Genomic DNA, 6,027 nt, shown 5'->3' on the forward strand with positions numbered 1-6,027 from the left:
TTTTTTGGTGCTGTTTTTGTAATATAAAGCCACATATTTGCTTCCTATTTTTGTAAAGTTTGGTGAATTTCGGTTGAACTACGAAAAAGTTATCCGAGTTCAAATAAAAGCAACTAGATTTACGTCCTACATCCCCAATAGATGGCGCCACATTACCTAGCTCTCGATCAAGGTCTATATAAGCTATTTTGCTTTTATCACTTAATTGTATACAGGCAGTCCTCTACTTACGAACTTTCGAAGTTACGAACAAAGCCGACAGATGGCGGGTTAAAGTGCAGTTGGTTATTTTTTTATGTATAGTCAAGTTTATTTTTGAAGTTTTACGTTAAAACATTTACAGTACATACATATGTACTGTACTCACAAAAGTGCAAAAGTTACTGCAGAAACCTGGGCTTCACCCAGGCAGGGGTGGATCTACATGGGGACTAATAGGGCTTAAGCCCTGGCCCCCAAGTGTCAAAGCCCACAAAAATTGAATTATCACCATAAATTTTTAATATTTTTTCATTAACAATGAGCACTTATCGTATTGTAAAAAATAGTTAATACTAATAATATAATAATAATAATAATAATTTATAGTATTATTTCTTTATTGTAATAATACTTAATCTAACAAAAAAATGGAGTCCCATTGGACTTCAATAAGCCCTATGCCCTGAAAAACCTAGATCAGCCCCTGGTTGTTTCTATCCTGAAATCGAGAAAAGTGCTTGTAACGAACGATTTAATTTTATTTTTATAATAAAAATATCCGGCAACAAGTTGCGTAACTTTTCCGGCTGTTGAGATTTTATTTAGAAAATAACTTTTGTTTTTAATTACAATATAATAAATAGAATTATGTGTGGCGCCATCTGTTAGGTGATTTTGTTACAAAAACTTTCTGTATTTTTAATTATTATAGAATGGCAAAAAAAACTTAATTTTCAGGGTGATGAACTGTTTCGAAAATAATTGTAAATACTAATAACGTATAACATCATTAATACAGTTACTCTACGTTAGGGCTTATCACACCAGTGAACACTAAGACAAAATTTCTTAAATTTAATATATATTTGAGTTTTCAAAAAAAAGATTTTACAATAATTAAAACTAATATGTATAAATTATATAAAATAGACCCGAAATGCATTTCGGATTTTAATATAGTCCCTTTTCAGTTGGTGTTTCAATTCAAACATATAAAAGTTATATTAAAAAGTCGAAAGAAGAATGAAGAAACTGGCGTTATCTCACAGGTCCCTTAAGCATTGGTCACACTATGCGATTTCCAGCCGCGCAGGCGACTGCAATCGCAACAAGCGCTAGTCGCGCGCGTCTTCTCGTGGTCACACATTGTTCGTTGACGTTGCAACTCGGAACACGTGACCCTATAATAAACCAATAAAATTACAGTAGCTTGTTTTTGTCTACTTTCGTGAGTTTACCGCGATTTTACGTTCTACTGCAGAGTATTTACGAAATTTTAGCTACTTTTCTTATTAAAATAGCAAGCAGTCCCTTTTCTGGAATGAATAAAAGAAAAAAAGGCGATAATTTTGCTAGAGCTGGCGAGAATATACGAAGAGAAAAATAAGAAAAAACGTTCATGCTGGGTTAAAACTTGGCGAAATGAAAATCAACGGGCTAAACAATCGTGTTTTCACCAGATGATGAGTGAATTAAAGCTTTCGGATGCCGAAGATTATAGGGGATAATCCGTATGAATACGGATACTTATATATAATTTAGGCGAAACGTTTCGTAGTTTGGCATATCAATTTAGAGTGGCCCATAATTCGATATCAGTCATTATCCCAGAAGTTTTGGATGCTATTTATCAATCTTATAAAAGTGAATATTTAAGAGTTGAAGTGGTTTAGAGGAAAGCTTAAATGATTTAATTCATTTATAATCGATATATTTTTTTCTTTTATATCAGCATTTATTTTATTCAATTTGTATTATTAAAAGTAATCAAACTTTTTTAAATAAATCTAACAAGAACTTTTATAAATTCAGATTTGATTTATATCAAATATAGCATTTAAATGTACTGAAACTGAGTTAATACAAATGTTATAATCAAGATATGTTGACAAATATACAACACAAAGTATGACGCAGCACAAGACGTTTTCTGATTGGATGCGCGTTTGCAACCATCGCGAGTAGAACAAACTTTTTGTTTCTAGTTGCGGTTGCAGTCGCGCCGGTTTTCGAGGGGGATTACTAGTTAACGAGAACAGCCGTCGCGGTCGCGGTCGCCTGCACAGCTGGAAATCGCATAGCATGACAAGGGCTTCACAATAACTTGGATAGGAGCAAGAAGTTTGGTGTCAATGGTATGTCGCAATCACAATACGTTGGGACCGTTCTGTAAAAACAGAATTGAGTGTTTATCATCAGTTATCGTTTTAAAGCCATCGAGGAATAAATATTTCTTAATTTCTGGATTTTAATCGAATAATTTAACACTTTCGACCAGAATAGAACTCTCTTCGAAAGTCCTGTTAAATATAGGATAATCACTCGCCAATAATTCGAATATTTAATAATTAGGCTAAAGTTTATAATTGATATTTTCTTTTCAAATTTTTATTTGTGTAAATTAGAATCACTTGTCAAAGAATGAAGTATTTTAGCAAATAATACAAATAAAACTAGAAACAATAGCAATAATACACAACAATAAAGTATCTCGATAATGTTTACGTCAGAATAAACAATTTAAATAATGTGTACGATCTCGAATTGATTCTGTTCCGCGATAAAATTATAAGATATGAGAATATTTCCTTTTATCTGCGTTCCACCTTCTCCGAATGATGGCGAGAGAAAAGAAGGGCGAAAATGAAGATAGAACCGACATTAAAAATGCATGCGTTATGCTTGTTTCGCTAGGTATAGGTTCCGATTCTTTTTATATAGAAGAGTTCGAAACTCCGTTTTTATAACTGACAAATGAATTTTATACAAAAGAAAGTTATCATTTCTTATCGGAGAAGGATGCCGTGTCTTACGTAAGAAAAGCTAAAACACAACTGGAGGAAGAATCTACCAAAGCCAAATTCTGTTTTGGAGAAACGACGGAGAAAAAGTAATGGAAATTTTAGAGGAACAACTGCTCAGAAAGCATGTCAAAATTATTATGGAAATGGAAATTCTGGAATATTTCATATGCTAAAGAATGAAGAAATGGAAGAATTAGCTTCTATGTACCAGGTCTTTTCAAGAACAGATTGATTACGCATAATGGCTGAATACGTAAGCAAATATCTTAGGAACTTGGGGAGAAAAATGACAGAAAAAGAAAAAAACTCTCTTAAATTTAGATCCCAAATACTCAGAATATCTCTCTCTGTTTATAAATGGTAAATTAGAAAAGAAAGCCAGAGACTTTACTGGAGATATTGATAAAAGTTTTATTCGGTTTCGCTATCTTCGCGATAAAGATCTGTTTCTAAAGTACTACATAGCCAAGCGATTACTTTTCAATAGAAGAATATCTGTGACGTTAGCCGACCGAGGTGAGTCTTTCCGATGACGTTTCACGGTCTGCCCTTCCGTGTGGGCGAGGCAAGCACACTGAGATCGGTTCCCATTTACATGCGTTTAATAATAGCGGAGATATGATTACATACAACTTACAAAGAGGGGTCGCGGTGGAACACTGTGAGTTCTTATCGATGGAGTTATCCGCCGTTCGGGTACTGTTTCGATCGTTGTTCCTTCCGGTACCGTATATCCTCGCCTTGCGGGTGAAAGTCCTCCGTCGGATGTGTTGTTCACTGAGGCTCGATCGTCGGGACGTAACCCTACAAGCCGATAATTCAGTCACTGTCCAACAGTCTTCCTTCTTCTCGCAGTATTGAAACGTACGTCGTTTCTCGCACCTCACCACCACTGCTGGGAGCCCTGCCTGTTGCTAGCACACCACACCCAGGTCTGTCCTCTTAACTTTCCTAACCCTTTTTATCTCCTTGCCAAACTCTTGCCGCATCCTCGAAACGTTACCTTATTGGTTTTACATCGTCACCTGGGATGATCGGAAACTCACCGGAGGACACGAGAAGGTCGGCTGCCAGCTCGAATTAGATCCCTTCTCGCCAGCTCGGCTTCGTCTGTGGATCTATTATTTCCTTAACTTTCTCAGCTTACACTTCTATAACGGAAACACCTCTATTGTTCCGTCGCGCGATCTATTTTCTTGGTCGCCCCTGCGACTGGAACTTTGACGCCTTTCGCTTTCGCACCCCCCACCGGGTGACGATTCGGACTTCGGGTCCTCACATATCTGACGACACCGAACAAGAAATCGTCTTAAAGACGGAATGCGGTAGTCAATACATTTTTAAATTAGAGAAAATGATTAAAGATGTGATAATTTCACATGGAACCATCAAAGATTTTAATAACAACACACAATTTTCTAGAATTTCCCAAGTAAAATGATTGAATTGAATATTAAAGTTCTGACTTCGGCCAATACAAAAATCTATCGTAAATTGCTGTTTACCAGAATACCCGAGGAAAATCTTGAATGCTTTTATGAAATTTTATCTGAAGAGACATTGCGGACATAAATTAATGTTGCAGCCTCAATTTGGTTGGCGGATATTTTTGGCGAATTCTGCGGAGAAACGTTGCAAGAGAATTCTGGTCATGGAGATTTTACTAAGCTCATCTCTAAAAATTCTTTAATTAATGGCAATCCTAGAAATTATATTCTTCAATTGTCCACTTATCAAATGTGTATTTTAATGTTATTTAATTCCAGAAAGTGTGTGTCGTTTGAAGATATGTTAGTTGAAACAGATATACCATATAAAGATTTAAAAAAATCATTAGAGACTTTAATCTTAGATAAACCATGGCAGAGAATCTTACTTAAACATCCCAAAGGAACTCCCTTTCAGTCTAGCGACACGTTCGCTGTCAACGAAACCTTTCTTTGAGATTTTATTGCGTAAAAGTCCAACCTTACAAGAACAGAGATTCGACAGGATCCGGTAAAGTTATCGAGTACAATATAAATGAAGATGAAAAATATGAAGTAGAAGCAACCATTGTAAAAACAACGAAAGCCTCGAAAGTACTTCATCACAAGGACTTAAATTTCCAACGTGATGTTACTGTTAAAGCATCGATTCCAACCCTGTATTCTATCGATTAAGACACGAACAGAAAGTTTGATCAAAAGGATACATTTAACTAGAAAAGATGACGACAAAGAAATATACCTTTATATTCAGCAATGATTTCATTACTGATTTTAATGAATATAAATTAGTTTGATAAGCTCAAAATTATTCTGTATCTCGTATGTTGGAATAATTGTTGCTATAGTGATGAATCAGGTTATATTAATATACTAATTAGAATATTTTATAAGTCAACATGCAGTTATAAGTACGGTACATAACAATAGAGAGATAATTTTAAAAAATTACATTTAAATTAGCTTTATCTTTAATAAAAAAAAATTTCATTCAATTTTTAGATTTTGAAATTCTTTATTTTATTTATTTACATTATTATTATTATTATTTTATGTAATTAGACCTTTAGCACTTTTTATTAAAACAAAAGAAAAAGTGTGTTTTTCTCCATATATTTTATTTGAAATTTTTATATGTATGAAAATTAAATTTCTAGGTAAACTTGTAGAACTAATGTTGTTCGACGTTAAAAATTGTAAATAAAAATGTTTCGAGCCTAGAATCCATACTGTATAGCAGTGATTCTCAACCTTTTTTCGTCACAGTACACTTTTAATAATTTTAAAATTTGGCAGCGCACACAGTTACTTCGGTAAGTACCACAGGTCATCATAACAATGATTTTTAAACATGGTTGGTTATTTAGGTCACATTGTGTAAACGCTTTGGTAACTATCGGCAGTTACCGGTAACAATTTCCAAATGCGTCCTAGGAAGGTAGAACCCATTGAACTACTTGTCTGACGTCGCTTATGTACGGGTATTCGCAGTGGCGGAACATTTCAAAAATCTCGCGGCACAGGGGTTGAGATTC

Source organism: Centruroides vittatus, unplaced genomic scaffold, assembly GCF_030686945.1.
Source record: "Centruroides vittatus isolate TY-2023 unplaced genomic scaffold, ASM3068694v2 contig_883, whole genome shotgun sequence".
Taxonomy (NCBI): Eukaryota; Metazoa; Arthropoda; class Arachnida; order Scorpiones; family Buthidae; genus Centruroides; species Centruroides vittatus.